This window comes from Oryctolagus cuniculus, chromosome 1, assembly GCF_964237555.1.
Source record: "Oryctolagus cuniculus chromosome 1, mOryCun1.1, whole genome shotgun sequence".
In the NCBI taxonomy this organism is placed as follows: Eukaryota; Metazoa; Chordata; class Mammalia; order Lagomorpha; family Leporidae; genus Oryctolagus; species Oryctolagus cuniculus.
Window position 1 is genome coordinate 142831954 of NC_091432.1, and position 17500 is coordinate 142849453.

General features: G+C 43.9%; 1 protein-coding gene across 28 annotated transcripts in view; it reads right to left on the reverse strand.

The window, feature by feature from the left end:
- The window catches only part of AOPEP (aminopeptidase O (putative)), a 404877-nt gene extending 387722 nt beyond the window's left edge, over window positions 1-17155 (reverse strand). For 27 of the 28 annotated variants that reach the window (XR_011379142.1, XR_011379141.1, XR_011379138.1 and 24 more), the window contains exon 1: window positions 17013-17145. The gene's annotated coding sequence lies outside the window, so the exon portion shown is untranslated. Of the gene's footprint in view, window positions 1-17012 lie in introns of all 28 variants that reach the window. The other variant, XM_051859444.2, reaches the window with a different exon arrangement.
- Between the last annotated feature and the right edge of the window lie 345 nt (window positions 17156-17500).

The following is a 17500-nucleotide window of genomic DNA, read 5'->3' on the forward strand; positions in this document are numbered from 1 at the left end:
TTTTGACAGGCAGAATGGACAGTGAGAGAGAGACAGAGAGAAAAGTCTTCCTTTTGCCGTTGGTTCACCCTCCAATGGCCACCGCGGCCGGCGCGCTGCGGCCGGCGCACCGCCCTGATCCGATGGCAGGAGCCAGGAGCCAGGTGCTTCTCCTGGTCTCCCATGTGGGTGCAGGGCCCAAGCACTTGGGCCATCCTCCACTGCACTCCCTGGCCACAGCAGAGAGCTGGCCTGGAAGAGGGGCAACCGGGACAGAATCCGGCGCCCCAACCAGGACTAGAACCCGGTGTGCCGGCGCCGCTAGGCGGAGGATCAGCCTAGTGAGCCACGGCGCCGGCCAAAAGTGAATGTAATTTTATGAGATTCGTGGGGATTTAGATATAGGTCACTTTGTCACCGCATTCATTTCAAGTTAAGTTTTCTGTACCGTTTTTCTCCTATTGCACAAGTGGCACATTTCTCACAGAGCCCGGACATTCCGGTGTTTCTATGGAATATCTACATATTCACACATGCTCCAGGGCAAAAATGTCAGAGAACTCCCAGTGCACAAACACCGTGTGTTTCAGAGGCTTAGGGAACACAGATGGATCCAGACAGATCCAGGACATGGATGGTCAGGAGAATCCCGGTCACCCAAAACTCCCTAAAACGTGTTCCTGAGCAGGTGAAATGAATCTAGGGGCCCTAGGGAGACCAGGTGGACCAGGATCTTTCCATCTGGGGATTCAGTGAATTGAGAACTCTTTTGGACTATTCAGAAAACTCTGAGAAGGCACGTGACCTCTACACACTAGTATTAACAATTAGCAACTGCATCTACTATCTACTGGGTGCTTGCTAGGAGTTGAATTAGGCACACTTAGTTACACCCTGGCACGTAATTCTCACTACTCAATGAGGAAGGTGGTCTCACCTCCATTATACAGATGAGCACACTGGGTCCAGAGGATATTCCCTGAGTTCACATAGTCATAGATGGCAGACTTGAGATTTTATTGTTTTTTAAACTCATCTTCCTTTTTTAAAAAAAAATTTAACTAAGAGCCAAAGGGATCACATAAACAAGACTAGTGTCTGCAAATACTAACTGATAGAATAAAAAAGGGAGAGAACGATCCAACATGGGAAGCGAGATACACAGCAGACTCATAGAATGGCAGATGCCCTAAACAGCACTCTGGCCTCAGAATCAACCCTTAAGGCATGCGGATCCGGCTGAAAAGCCCATGAGTATTTCAGGCATGGAAAGCCAAGACACTCTGGCAAAAAAAAAAAAAAAAAAAAAAAAAAAACAAACAAAACAAACCTAAATGAAAGATCTCCGCGAATGAGATCCCATTGGAAAGAACAGGAGAACAGGTCATCAAAGAAGGAGGTACCTTTCCCTGAAGGGAGGACAGAACTTCCACTCTGACTACGACCTCGTCTAAATATGATCAGAGTCGGTGAACTCAAAAGGCTTCCATAGCCTTGGCAACTCATGACAAGAGCCTAGGGTGATTACTGATGCCATAAACAAGAGCGTCCAATTGTTAAGTCAACAACAGGAGTCACTGTGCACTTACTCCTCATGTAGGCTCTCTGTCCTTAATGTGCTGTACAGTGTGACTTAATGCTATAACTAGTACTCAAACAGTATTTTTCACGTTGTGTTTCTATGTGGGTGCAAACTGTTGAATTCTTTACTTAATATATGCTAAACTGATCTTCTGTATATAAAGATAATTGAAAATGAATCTTGATGTGAATGGAAGGGGAAAAGGAGCGGGAAAGGGGAGGGTTGCGGGTAGGAGGGAAGTTATGGTGGGGGGGGAACCATTGTACTCCATAAGCTGTACTTTGGAAATTTATATTCATTAAATAAAAGTTAAAAAAAATTTAACTATTATTTATTTGAAAGGCAGAGTTACAGAGAAGCAGAGTCAGAGAGAGAGACAGAGGTCTTCCATCCACTGGTTCATTCCCCAGATGGCTTCAGTGGCCAGGGCTGGGCCATATTTTTTTTTATCTTATAAGAGATCAACTTTAATTTTAGCATCTGAAGTTAAACAAGGGTACACTTTAGAATCTTCATGGGACTGTTGTACACAGTCAATGAAGTGACAACTGTATAATACCACTTAGCATCTCAAAGTCAGGAACACACTTTTGAATTGTTTAAACACAATCCACAAAATCAAGAACAAAATCAGAAGCCATCCACAGTTAGACTAATTTTCAATTAAAAGTTTTACACTTAATACCTGAGATAACAGTCAATAACTGGTGGGGGATACTGAAAGTGATTTCAGAGCCTCATCCTGTTGCACTGTATCAGGAAGCTTTCTTGAGTGGGGGTCTGACTGGCCAAACGTGGCTACAACCAGGACCAGACCAGCAAGTAGAAACTCTACCACAGTGTCTGGAGTTTCCACTTTTTTTCCTTTGTAAAACTGAACAGTGAGAATTAGATACTTTTCTTTACATATACACAAGGTATGCTGTGAAAGCATATTTGCTTACAAACATATAAAAATACCTGTTGCCTAGTTTGATAAGAAAATTAAGTATAGGGGTTGGCACTGTGGTGCAGCAGGCAAAGCCGCCTCCTGCAGTGCCAACATCCCATATGGGCTCCAGTTCAAGTACCAGCTGTTCCATTTCTGATCCAGCTCTCTGTTATGGCCTGGGAAAGCAGTACAAGATGACCCAAGTCCTTGGGCCCCTGCAACACATGAGAGACCCAGAAGAAGCTCCTGGCCCCTAGCTTCGGGTCAGCCCAACTCCAGCTGTTGCGGCCACTTGGGGGAGTGAACAGCGGATGGAAGACCTTTCTCTCTCTCTTTCCCTCTCTCTGCCTCTCCCTCTCTCTAACTCTGCCTTTCAAATAAGTAAATAAATCTTAAAATAAAATAAAATTTTAAAAATGGTGGGTTTAGGTTCTGAGTACAATGGTTGAAATAAGGTATGATTACAACAAATGCAAAAGGAAGGGCTATTATTCCAGGAACTACTTTGCACATCATGGGCCCAAGATAAATAATTGTTGAATGCTTTTACGGATATGATGTAACTAACGCAGACTTTAAAAATAAAAAGAATGGGCCGGCGCCGCGGCTCACTAGGCTAATCCTCCGCCTAGCGGCGCCGGCACACCGGGTTCTAGTCCCGGTCGGGGCGCCAGATTCTGTCCCGGTTGCCCCTCTTCCAGGCCAGCCCTCTGCTGTGGCCAGGGAGTGCAGTGGAGGATGGCCCAGGTGCTTGGGCCCTGCACCCCATGGGAGACCAGGAAAAGCTCCTGGCTCCTGGCTCCTGCCACCGGATCGGCGCGGTGCGCCGGCCGCAGCGCGCCGGCTGCGGCGGCCATTGGAGGGTGAACCAACGGCAAAAGGAAGACCTTTCTCTCTGTCTCTCTCTCTCTCACTGTCCACTCTGCCTGTCAAAAAAAAAAATAAATAAATAAATAAATAAATAAATAAAAAGAATGGAGTGAGCATTTGCCTCAGTGACTAGTATGCAGCTTGGGATGTCTGCAGCCCATATTAGAGTGCCTCGTCCAAGTTCTAGCTCTGCTTTCAGCTCCCTACCAGTGTGCATCCTGGAAGGCAGCAGGTGATGGCTCAAGTACTTCGTACCTGCTACCCAGATGGGAGCCAGGCTCCTGGCTTCCTTCTAGCCCAACGCCAGCTGTTGAGGGCACTTGGGGAGTGAACCAGTAGATGGAAGTGTACATATTCTCCATATTATCTCTTGGTCTCTTTCAAGGAAAGCAGGGCAAAAAAAAAGTTAATTGAAAGGACTGGCCTTATATTTAAAGATGAAGATTTTATCAGACTACCAACTGATTTTTGTTTGCTAGAGTAAAATTTAACAAAATGTTTTGAATTCCATTAGAAGAACTGATTTTTTTGCTGTTTGTAAGTATTCACATACTGGAAATAGGATCGAGATTAACAGAACTGGGTTACCGGGTTCAACAGGGTACAAATAAAGAGAAAGGAAAAGAAAATAAAAATACAGACAAAAATATCAGATTTTCCAATAAGAGTTCCTCTTCAAGAAATGCTAAAGAATACTATTTTTAAATACAAACTATTTTGAAACTTAGTCCTTACAGAAGTAATGTGAAAAGACTTAATTTATAACAAATGTTCTCCCATGGAGAAAAAGTGGTTGCTCCAGTTCTTAGGAGAGTATTTACTAGCACAAAGAAATTACAGATACAGACTCCTCAAAGCCATGAGCAGAAGGGACTTGAAATCTTGTCCCCACCAGCTACACGAATCCTTTCTAAAACACACCTACAGAACCACCCAATGACCATCTGAAAAGCCCTAGATACATCCAGTATTGTTTAAAAACAAATGGCAGAACAACCCAACTGCCCAGTGATGGAAGAATAAACAAAATGGGGTGCATCATACAACAGAATATCATTGAATCATAAAAAGTAATGAATTACGGATATATGCTACAAGGTGGATGAAATTTGAGAACATGGGCTAAGTGAAAGAATGCACAACTCCATTTATATGACCATGTTCAGAATAGACAAATCCACAGGAGTGATGAAAATATCCCCAAATTAAACAACGGTGGTAGTAGCACAATTCAGTGAATACACTAAAAACTACTGAACTACCCAGCTTACTTTGTATTTTATTTTAAGATTTATTTATGTATTTGAAAGTCAGAGTTACACAGAGAGAGAAGAGAGAAGAAAGAAAAGAGAGAGAGAGAGAGAGAGAGAGAGAGAGAGAGAGGTCTTCTATCTGATGGTTCACTCCCCAATTGGCCGCAACAGCCGGAGCTGGGACGATCTGAAGCCAGGAGCCAGGAGCTTCTTCCAGGTCTCCCATGCAGGTACAAGGGCCCAAGGACTTGGGCCATCTTCTACTGCTTTCCCAGGCCATAGCAGAGAGCTGGATCAGAAGAGGAGCAGCCGCGACTCGAACCGGCGCCCATATGGGATGCCGGCGCTTCAGGCCAGGGCGTTAACCCACTGCACCACAGCGCCGGCCCCTTACTGTTTTATTACATGCTTATTATTTGAAGGGCAGAGTCAGAGAGACAGGGAGAGTCAGAGAGAGAAATCTTCCATCTGCTGGCTCACTCTCCAGATGGCTGCCACATCCAGTACTGGGCCACGCTGAAGCCAGAGGCCAGGAACTCCATCTGGGTGTCCCATGAGGGCAGCCGGGACTCAGGCACTGCTGCCTCCTAGACACATTTGCAGGAAGCTGCCTCAGAAGCAGAGTAGCCAGGGCTTGACAGACACTCCAATGTGAATTGTGGATGTCCCATTTAGCAGCTTAACCTACTGTGCCACAGAGCTGGCCCCTGAATTGGCCATTTTTAAATAGTGAGTCTTAGGACATGCAAATTCTCTCTCAATAAAGTTGTCATTTTAAAAAGAAGAATAAAGATGCGAACTAAAATTTTACAGTGATTTCTCACTGTAAAAGACAGAAAAATCTCAATTTGGAACCAAAAAAACTTTAGTAAAAACATATAAATGATATTACAAGGGGCCGGTGCTGTGGCGCAGTAGGTTAATTATCCGCCTGCAGCACCAGCATCCCATATGGGTGCCAGTTCTAGTCCCGGCTGCCACACTTTGGATCCAGCTCTCTGCTGTGGCCTGGGAAAGCAGTGGAAGATGGCCCAAGTCCTTGGGCCCCTGTACCTGCATGGGAGATCCCTTAGAAGCTTCTGGCTCCTGGCTCAGCTCCAATCATTGCAGCCACTTGAACCAGCAGATGGAAGATCTCTCTGTTTCTCCCTCTCTCTGTCTGTAACTGTACCTCTCAAATAAATAAAATTTTAAAAAAAGAACCTTGCTATGCCAAGTACATATCTCATTCCAACATGGTATAGCACTTCAACTTTATAATTTTTGTACATTATTTTAAACACTATTTCAAAAATAGTAATGAGTATCTGTTAAAAGTGTTTCACAAACTTCATGTATAACACATTCAGCATTTGTGCAATCCTCATACCAACTGTAATATTTATTAAATATTTTTCTGAAATCCACTGAACCATTGACTCACTCCCCATCCCCCAGCCTCATGTTAGGCAATAACACCCTTAAAAACATGAGTTTCGCCGGCGCCGTGGTTCAATAGGCTAATCCTCCACCTTGCAGCGCCGGCACACTGGGTTCTAGTCCCGGTTGGGGCGCCGGATTCTGTCCCGGTTGCCCCTCTTCCAGGCCAGCTCTCTGCTATGGCCAGGGAGTGCAGTGGAGGATGGCCCAGGTGCTTGGGCCCTGCACCCCATGGGAGACCAGGAAAAGCACCTGGATCCTGGCTCCTGCCATCGGATCAGCGCGGTGCGCCGGCTGCAGCGGCGGCCATTGGAGGGTGAACCTACGGCAAAGGAAGACCTTTCTCTCTGTCTCTCTCTCACTGTCCACTCTGCCTGTCCAAAAAAAAAAAAAAAAAAAAAAAAAAAAAACCATGAGTTTCATATCTAACTTTATTTTTTCCACCATATACTAAAATAAATCCAGGGACCATTGTGGTATAACGGATAAAGCTGCCACCTGCAACACTGGCGTTCCATATGGGCACCAGTTTGTGTCTTGGCTGCTCTACTTCTGATCCAGCTCCCTGCTAATGGTCTGGGAAAAGCAGTGAAAGATGGTCCAAGTGCTTGGGCTCCTGCACCTGCCTGGGTGACTGGAAGAAGCTTCACTAGGGGAGTGCATCGGTAAACAGAAGATCTTTCCCCTCCTCTCTCTGTAACACTGACTTCCAAATAAATAAAACCTTAAAAAGAAATAAGATAAAATAAATTCAAATGATTCTATTTTGTTGTTTTTAAAGATTTATTTATTTATTTGAAAGGCAGAGTTAGAGAGAGGCAGAAGCAAACAGAGGTCGGTCTTCCATCCGCTGGTTTACTCCCTAGATGGCCAAAACGTCAGGAGCTGTGCCAATCCAAAGCCAGGAGTCAGGAGCTTCTTCCATATCTCCCACAAGAGTGTAGGGGCACAAGGACTTAGACCATCCTCCACTGCTTTCCCAGGCACATTAGCAGGGAGCTGAATCGGAAGCGGAGCAGCCTTGAGCCGGTGCCCATATGGAATACCAGTACTGCAGGTAGCAGCTTCACCTGCTACACCACAGCGCCGGCTCCTCAAATGATTCCTACCCATGTGTCACTTTAAATCATCTCAAACTAAATCATCCCAAACAGGCTGAGTATATCCAAAATGATTGTTTCAGATGGTTTTTGGATTTTGGAATATTTGCATGTACTCATATATAGTGAGATATCTTGGGGAATAGGATCCCAAGTCTAAATCAGAAATTCATTTATGTTTCATATATACCTTATCCACAAAGCTGGAAGGTAATTCTATACATTTAGTGCACTTGTGCTTTGATTGTGACCCATCAGATCAGGACAGGTGTGGAATTTTCCACTTATGGCATCCTACAAGTGATCAGAAGACTTCAGATTTTCAATCATTTCAGATGAGAGATGTTCAACCAGTATAAAAAATGAAAGATACTGGTTGAAAGATATGAGGGGACAAAGGTTTGGCCTAGCAGATAAAACAGCCGTTGGACTGCCTGCATTCCATATCAGTGTCCCTGAATTCAATAGCTGGCTCTGGCTCTGGGCTCCAACTTCCTCCTAACACAGACCCTGGAAGGTCACAGTGATGGCTGATGACGGGGTTCCTGACACCTGCATTTCCATGTGGGGTTCCTGGGATGGAGTTCCCAGGTTCCTGTCTTCAGCCCTACCTGGGCCTTTGTGCGTATCTGGGGAGTGACCATCGGATGGGAGAGCAGGCTCTCATTCTCTACAGTAAATACAAAGTAGAAGTAAAAACACTTTAAAACTATTCTATCCTGATGATATATCTATATCTGTGACTCTACAAAGAGGGAAATTAGAATGTTCAGAAAAACATTTTTCACCAAAACTTAGTACTATTTTATTCCCTACGCGAGGGAGCAACTGGGCTGGCTTGGCCAGCACAAAGTATTTGAGAATAATATTCACGCGGATGAAGGAAGACAATGGCACACAAGAGGCCACCATAGGGGAACAGAAGGAAAGACAGGGATGCTAGGCAGTCTGCAAATCCTTGAGTCTGGTGTGGTAGAGCTCAGGTGTTACTGCCAGGCTCTGAGGCCCAGCTGGCTGATGGTGGATGGGCAGACCTAGCTCTCTTCTGGCGAACACCAGTCAAGAAAGCTTGAACCGTGGCCCCCTCCTCCATGAGTGATGTGGGCACAGACAGAGCCAGGGCTCTCTCACAACTACTCCTTCCACCTCAAGTAAATATGAGTTAGATTCATTTTTAACTATTAGAATAGTACGTGGTTTGAAACAGCTTGCTAAGAGGAGTTGAAAGGAGTTCTTATTGTTTATTAACCATCTTTCTGGAAGCCAGATAGCAGTTTTGACAATTCTATACAGGGGAAAAAGAAACCCTCTAAGTTATTTTAAATGAATCTACTCTTGCTCTGATAGTGACCTGAGGATTCTGGCCTGTAGGCTCATCAACACAGCATTTTCTTAACACCGTTGACACTTGTAGGCTTCAAAATATGGCTTGGAGACTGTGTAAAAGGTATTATTTCTCCAGTATTTTCTCAAGTTACTCTTTTCCTGTGTGAAGCCCTTTTTTTTTTTTTTTTTTTTTTTTTTTTTTTTTTTTACTTTGTTGAAAGGCAGAGAAACAGAGATAGACACAGTAGACAGAGATCTTCCATCCACCAGTTCATTCCCCAAATATCCAAAACAGTCAGGGCTCGGACAGGCCAAAACCAAAAGCCCAGAACTCAATCCGGGTCTCCCATGTATGTGGCAGGGACCCAAGTACTTGAACCATCACCTGCTGCCTCCCAGGGTGCACATTAGCAGGAAGCAGGAATCAGAATTGGAGATGGGGCACAAACCCAGCCGTTCTGATATGGGAGGTGAGTGCCCAAGTGATATCTTTTTTTTTTTTTTTAAGATTTATTTATTTATCAGAAAGAATTAGAGAGAGAGAGAGAGAATCTTCCATCCACTGGTTCACTCCACGAATGGCAAAAATGGCTGGGCCTGAGCCAGGCTACAGCCAGGAGCCTAGACCTTCATCACAGTCTCCTACGTGGGTAGCAGGGACCCAAGCACTTAAATCATTTTTTGCTGCTTTCCCAGGTGCATTAGCAGGAAGCTAGCTGGATTAGAAGTAGAACAGCCAGGATTCAAACCAGCACCCATTTGGGATGCCGGCACTGCAGGCCATGGGTTAACCCACTGCACCACGGCACCAGCCCCTCAAGTGACAGCTTAACTGCTGCACTGAATACTCATCCGTCCTGCACGTGCAGCTTTAATATGTAGCCCCACAGCTGAAAAGATGGCTTCCTCAAAGACTATTCAGAAAATATAGAACTGCAAAATTAAGTCTGAATGGTTTTGTACTATAATATCGTATTGTCAAAGTGATCTTCAGAGGGTGAGCATTGTGGCAAAGCAGCTGAAGCCACTCAATCCCATGTTGGAGTTCTGTTACAAGTTGTGGCTCTTCCACTTCTAATCCAGTTTCCTGCTAGTGCACCTGGGAACGCAGCAGATTATGGCCAAAGTACTTGGGAGCCTGCCACCCGTCTGGGAGTCCTAGATGGAGTTCTGGGCTCCTGGCTTTAGTTTGACCCAGCCTTGGCTATTGTGGGCATTTGGGGTATGAATCAGCAGATGTTAAGCATGCTCTCTTTCTCAATGAGTCTCTGCGCCTCCCTCTCTCTGTCAACCTGCCTTTCAAGTAAATTAGATCTCTTGCTAAAAAAGTGATCTTCAGAAATATGTGTGTGTGTATGTGTGTGTATATATATATATACATTTTTTTTTTTTTTAATTTGGAAGGCAGAGTAACAGCAAGAGAAAGCTTCCATCACTGGTTCACTTCCCAAATTCCCACAATAGCCAGTGTTGGGCCAGGCCAGGAACCGGGAACTCAATCAAGGTCTCCCAATGGGTGGCGGGAACCCAATTACTTGAGCCATCACCTGCTGCCCACCAGGGGAGCATTAGCAAGAAGTAGAATTAAGAACCCTGTTTCAAACCCAGGAATTCCCAAGTGGGACACTGATGTTTTAACCAGCATCTTAACTGCTAAGTTAAATGCCTGCCCCTTCAAGAACATTTTTAACCTAGGAAGACTACTCATAACTTTGCAAATAATTTTATCCCCACCATCTCTGTGAAATTTTCCAGTGAATATTAAACAACCATGTAGCTTCATTACTAGCAATTAAGATTCATATCTGCGGGCCGGCGCCATGGCTCAACAGGCTAATCCTCCGCCTAGCAGCGCTGGCACACCAGGTTCTAGTCCCGGTCGGGGCGCCGGATTCTGTCCCGGTTGCCCCTCTTCCAGGCCAGCTCTCTGCTGTGGCCGGGGAGTGCAGTGGAGGATGGCCCAAGTGCTTGGGCCCTGCACCCCATGGGAGGGTGCTCCTGCCTTCAGATCAGCGCAGTGCGCCAGCCACGGCAGCCATTGGAGGGTGAACCAACGGCAAAGGAAGACCTTTCTCTCTGTCTCTCTCTCTCTCACTGTCCACTCTGTCAAAAAAAAAAAAAAATTCATATCTGCGAACATTCTTAGAAATTCATGAAAACATTTACATCTTGAAATTCCCCAAAGTAAAATTATAATCAGATAAATCACCCCTCTGTCTTTGGAAAGCTAGCACAGTGTTTCTCAGAGTCTGTTGTGAGGCCCACATGTACCAGAAAAAAATGGAGGGCAAGGGAGAGTGGGCTTGTGGAGATGATACTTGCTAAAAATACAGACTCTTCAGGGCCGGCATTGTAGCGTAATGGTAAAGCCATCACCTGCAGTGCCAGCATCCCATTTGGACACTGGTTCAAGTCCTAGCTGCTCCACTTCCAATCTAGCTCTCTGCTATGGCCTGGGAAAGCAGTAGAAGATGGTCCAAGTACTTAAGCCCCTGCACCCACATGGGGGATCTGGAAGAAGCTCCTGGCTCCTGGCTTTGGATCAGCTCAGCTCTGGCCATTGCGGCCATCTGGGGAGAGAACCAGTGGATGAAAGACCTCTCTCTCTCTCTCTCTTTCTCTGCCTCTGCCTCTCTGTAACTCTGCCTTTCAAATAAATATTTTTCCAAAAAAATACAGAGTCTTGAACACTATGTTATATGTACTAAAGCAGAATCTCCAAGGATAGCAGTCAGTAATTCATATTTTAAATAAGATGTCCAGATAATCCGTACATAGCTAATGCTTCTGAACCATTGAGCTACTTAAACCAACTCTTGTCATGGCAAAGCCATGAAAGCAGGATTCTCACAGATCACTGCATATATAAAGTTTTTAGAAGAAAAGATTCAGGAAACATTTAAAAAAAAAAAAAAAGAGGTAAGGTGAAGAGCCTTCTTCCATTATAATCTAGAATTTAGATCCCAGGGTGAACTGCAGCCATGAACAGAGGGTATTCTATACATAAAAGAACAATGTTACCTGTTACTGGTATCTGTAGCGAATCACAGTCCATTCTGTCCAACTTCAAACAGCATATTCTAAAAAGTGGAATGCCATCCCTGCATAAAGATTAAAGGATGTTCCGGCAAGCAGTTTTCACTCACTGTTTCTCAGCCTTGTGGCTCTGCCACTACAACTGCCTGACGATTTGTGAAAACACAGACTACTGCGTCTCGTATGTTGTAGGATGTTCAGCAGCATCTCTAGCTTCTATCGATTATATGCCTGTAGCAGCCCCCTTTATTTAAAGGTTGATTTATTCATTAATTTGAAAGGCAGAGTTACAGAGAGAGAGGGAGAGAGAGAGAGAGACAGAGACAGAGATCTTCCATCCACTGGTTCACTCCCCAAATGGCCACATGGCAAGAGATGAGTCGATCTGAAGCCAGGAGTCAGGAGCTTCTTCCATGTGTGCCATCTTCTGCTGCTTCCCTGGGTACATTAGCAGGGAGCTGAATGTGCAATGGAGTGAACAGGACTTGAACTGACACCCATATGGGATGCCGGTGTTACAGGCAGTGGCTTTACCCACTATGCCACAGCACCAGTCCCATGATTTCTGTCACTTTCAAAAACTAAACCTTCAATTGCAAATGTCAAAGAAATAAAATATAAGCAAAAGAAGAAAAAATTACAATGAAATTGATTATGTATGTAAAAATGTTATTTCAAAATAATTTCTTCAGGAATCAAAAGCAACACAGTAATGAGTTGTCAGCAAAATGAGTATGCCATAAACCACTCTAATAGTCAAAATCATTATGAACAAAAAGCTCTTTCTACCCATTGAGTTCCTGTAGTGTGGGAATTGTATATATTAAAAATCAAATACCAGCACATATATATGCAGTATGAGGTCATAAAAAGTTTTGGGATTTGCTTTTCAAAGATAAGTCTCTCAGAGAAGGATAAGAACTAAGCTGTGAAAATGAAGTCCAAATTCCATTTAAATTTTATTGCCCCCAAATGAGAGGAGACACCTGTTACCCTTTTGATAGTTTGGGTTCAGTTGCTCATCCATTGACTACTAGGTTCAAAAGTAATTTTCAGTTTTAAAGAGAGAATAAAAAAGATAGAAGAAGAGTGTGACAGGCAAATAAACTTACACTGCAAAGTTGAAATTGACTAAACCTAGGGATAACTGAAATCTGAAGCTAGACAGCCAGAATTCACATCCCAGTTTCACCACCTACCAGCCTCACAGTCTCAGTAATTTGCTAAATTTCTCTGTGTTTCCATTTCCTCATGTCTAAAACGAGAACAATAATAGTGTCTGCTTCATTGGCTAAGTACTTAGCACACTGCCTGGTATATTGTAAACTCCACAGAAATATTAGGTAACATGAGACAGGCATGGTGCAGCAGGCTGAATCACCACTTGGGATACCCACAACCCATACTGGAGTTCCAGTTCTAGCCCTGATTGCTCCACTTCCCATCCAGCTTCCTGCTAATGTGTCCTGGCAGGCAGCAGATAATGAGCTCTTGGGTCCCTACCCACACGATAGACCCAGATAGAGTTCCTGGCTTCGGTTGGCCTGGTCCTGGCCACTATGGGCATTTGAGGAGTGAACCAGCAGATGGAAGATCTCTCTCCCTTTGTCTCTGTCTCTATCCTTCTCTCTGTTGCTGTGCCTTTCAAGGAGATGAAAATAAACATTAAAAATAAAAGAAATACTGGGTAGTTATCATAATTTTATTTTCCTGTCTATTTTTAAGACAAAATACTAGGAGAGATGATTACACCATAATATATGCTGAGACTCCAGCTTAACAATGTACACCAGGCATTTTCAAAAACAATATTATGTCTGTTGATATATCTCCGTTCAGATCCTCTAGAAGCTTAGAAAATCAAATCACTAAGAACGGCATTAATACAATATGAGACAAAAAGCTAATTCAAATGCATCACAAATAGAACGTATGGTATATCCACACAAATGAATATTACCTTGCCTCAAAACGGAATGAAAATCTGACACATGCTAAATCATGGATGAACCTTAAAAATATTATACTTACAACCCACTAACAAAAGGACAAAGATTATATGATTCCACCCATATGAGGTACCCAGAAGAGGCAAACCCACAGGGAAAGAAAGTAGAACAGAGGTTACCAGGGACCAGGAGGTGAGAGGAAGAGTTATTATTTAATGAGTACAGTTTCTGCTTAGGATGATGAAAAAGTTCTGAAAAATGGATAATGGTGACCATAACACAACATTATGAACATACTTAATGCCACTGAACTGTTTACCTTAAAAATAATTTAGGAAGTACAGCATATATGAATATTTTCAACAGAAATGTATGACATGAGTAGCAGGCAGCCCTAATGGTATTTAAACAAAGGACAGACTACTTACTCATTCTCAACTTCCTAACTATGAACATCAAAAAGGAGTCAATACCAACTCTTAGCTATCCTTGGTTTAAAATTTGTATATCTATGCAAGGCACTTTAAATAATATGTAAATCAACTGGTTGTCAAAGTAAAGTGTTAACAGTTGCTAATTTAAACCACTGACATAGAGCCCAATTTCAAAACAGAAATTATACGTCATTATTTTGATACATAAAGTGAAGTATTTAAAATCTCCACTCCGAACACTTCATGCAAAATGCCCACTGCATTGCAAAAATACAATGAAAGTGGATTGAGACATTTTCCAAGAATGGCCCAAGAGGAAGGAGTTAATTTAATCATCTACTAAGCTGGCAATTATATCAAATATCATTCAAGAAACAACAATTTTCAAAAGAACTAGAATGTGAATTTCAACGACCTAATGTCAAAACCAGGATAACAGTAGAATTAGCAAACATGTAGCTCTTTCCACAAACATGAGCGCTTAAAAAAGTCTGAGAAAAATGTATATTATTGAAAAACTTTACATGGATTTCAATATTTTTGTACCAAAATAGACTTATCTTTTAACTCTACTGTCCGTGACCTTTTTTACTTAGCTGTATTCTAAGATCTTTACATATAGTAATTCATCACATCGCCACAAAAATCTTCTAAGTATTCTATTATCCCCTTCACAAATGAGAAAACTGAGGTATATAGAGTTCAAGTGCCTTACATAGGTCCCCTGTGCTGCTAATAAGTGGAAGAGCTAGGATTTGAACCACAGAAGTCTGGTTCCCAGTTTTAATTGTTATACATTACCAACTCTTGGCGACACTGCGAAAAGAACTACAAAAAGTATAGGCAAATTCAAAATGCAAAGCAGTTTGGGAGTCAAATTCAATAAAAGCTCTGAGAAAATGACCATATTATAACACAGGACAGCAAATGATGCTCATGGCCGTATAAAAGGTTAAAAATCTGTTCAATACAACTTAGTGTTTACGAGGGCAAGGAACTGCCTTTTAAATTTTTAAAATTTCCACCTAAAACAGTCAATATGATTTTCATTTCTAAAGAGGTTAAACTCTCAACTACAAAATTACGCATTCCCTGACAGCTCCAAAAAGAAGGCTTTTACTTTCATTTTTATTTATCTCATTCTTAAAGATGAGGAGTATTTGTGTGTGTGTGTGTGTGTGTAAAACAAATTAAGCTTTCCAGATGTCTTAATTCCATGAATATCAGAATTTTATCCTAAAGACATTATAAAACATCAAATCATTGGGATAGATAAATGAATGCGTGACTACTGTAAAAAGCCTAGAACTGGATTATCAAGTGTAATTTAATAAAACAAATATAGACTTTGAAGTCATACACAGGCCTGAATTAAATCTGGCTCTGCCATTCAGTTACTGTGAATTTGTGGTAAGTCACTTTCACCTAACTGAGCCTGTTTCCTCCTCTGTGTGTGTGGACTAGAATCCCTAACGCCCAATAACTTCTTATTGGCTAAGAAGAAAACGTACTCAAATTGTGGAACACAGCCCCTGGGAGCCAGCAGACGGTCAACAATCAACAACTATTATTATTCCCTAATCTTATTCCACTTCATCCCCCAATTACTGGAAGTTTAAACTTACCAGTTAACAAGTCATTGTTAGGCTTCCCAGAACTATATGAATTACAATATACTCACAAATGGAATGTACTAAAAGTACAAGAAAATACAAAACAAAACCGTCAACAAGATCAAGGAATTTAGAATTCTATTTCTTATCCCTTATACTCAGCATCTTTGCTGGCTGGTTTTGTAATAACATATTATTCCTTAATCAACAATTATGAGGGGCTGGTATTGTACCGCGGGTCAAACTGCTGCCTGCAAGACAGACATCCCATACTAGTGCTGGTTCAAGACCCAGCTGCTCCACCTCCAGTAAGCAAGGGAAGATGGTCCAAGTACTTGAGCCCCTGCCATGTGGGAGACTTGGATGGAGTTCCAGGCTCCTAGTTTCAGCCTGGTTTCACACCCATTTAGGGAGTGAAACACTACACGGAAAAATCTCTGCTTCTCCCTTCCTCATTGTAACTCTGCATTTCAAATAAATAAACAAATCTTTTAAAAAAAATTGAATCCTGGGGCCAGTGCTGTGGCACAGTGAGCTAAGCTGCCCACACCTGAGCCCCAGTTCCAGTCTTGGCTACTCCACTTCTGAACCAGCTTCCTGTTAATGCACCTGCGAGAACAGTGGAAGGGGACCAAGTACATGGTCCCCTGCCACCCACGTGGAAGACCCAGGTGGAGGCCAGGCCCCTGCTACTGAAGCCATTTGGGGAGTGAACCAACAGATAGGAGATTTCTTTCTCCCTCTCACTATCACGCTGCCTTTCAAATACATAAATACAATTATTAATCCTATTATTTTCTTTAGCGAGTTAAACATTCCCAGCATGTTCTGTTCCTCGCTTATTTTAGGGCTACCTGTGCAATGATTGTCAGCACTTGCTGGAAAACCAGAAAGCAATCCAGGGGCAAGGAGCATTGTGGTGAAATGCAAATCAACGGCTGACTGGACCCATGTGGCCCATTTATTATCACAAATAGATGCTCACATCACGGCGCCTCCCCCCCAACACACGCACACACCACGCGCGCGGGGGACTGAGCAGAACTCCAGAGTGACAGAGAACGAATGTTCTTTACGGATACCCAAAGCTCAAAACTCGGTGGTCACAGCCGGGGACCCTCAGGGACGAGGGGAGCTGGGTGGGCTTCCCGTCAAGTGGAAACAGAATCTGACACTATGTTGAAGACTTAAAAGACGAGCCAGGCGGGTGAGAAGGGCCTGGGGAAGAGAGGAAGGAGCAGCGAAGGCCGGGGGTGGGGGAGTGGGGGTGGGGGTGGGGGTGTCTGTGCAGCCTGGCAGAGGCCAGTGCTACCCCGAGAGCGAGACCCTCAGGTGAGAGCTACTGGCTCCGCCCAGTCTCCCCGACAGGTGAACACAGTCCCCGCTGAAGCAGCAGCAAAGGTTTGGGTAGGGGTTGGCTTTCCGTCGCCTTCAGCACAGGACGCTGCCGCCTCCGCCAGCCATCCGGGCACAAGAGGACAGGACGGCAGGGAGGACCCAACAGGGAGCGCACAGGTTACCTGTCTCAGCTGCCTGCCCACACCAGTCTCCACTTCCGCAGACTCCGGGTTACTACGGGCTACCCGGGCACGCGCCCAGTGACGTCATTCACGCGCGCCCGGGCCGCGGGCCGCCGAGCCCGCCCCTTCGGGCCGAGCGGGGCGGGGCCGCCAGGAGGAAGTCTGCGCAGGCGCGGAGCTGCGTTGTTGTGCTGGGGCGGCCCTAGCGCTTCCTACGTTTGGGATTGTTGTGGCGCCGGACTTGAGTGCTAATTAGAAAAATCTTTTGGCTCATAAGAGGAAAAATACTATGGAGTTAACATTTGTAAACTTTTTATTCCTTAATCTACTCTGCCCCTGCTGGCTGTGACGTACCTTGTTTACATACCTGTTATTTATGCCATAATTTATTAAGGTGGGTGGGAAATAGCTTCGCTTGTCGGCCCAAGTGGATTCGGGAGGTACAGTGAAAACCAGACTTTATTATCTTACAGCATAGGAAGTTACAA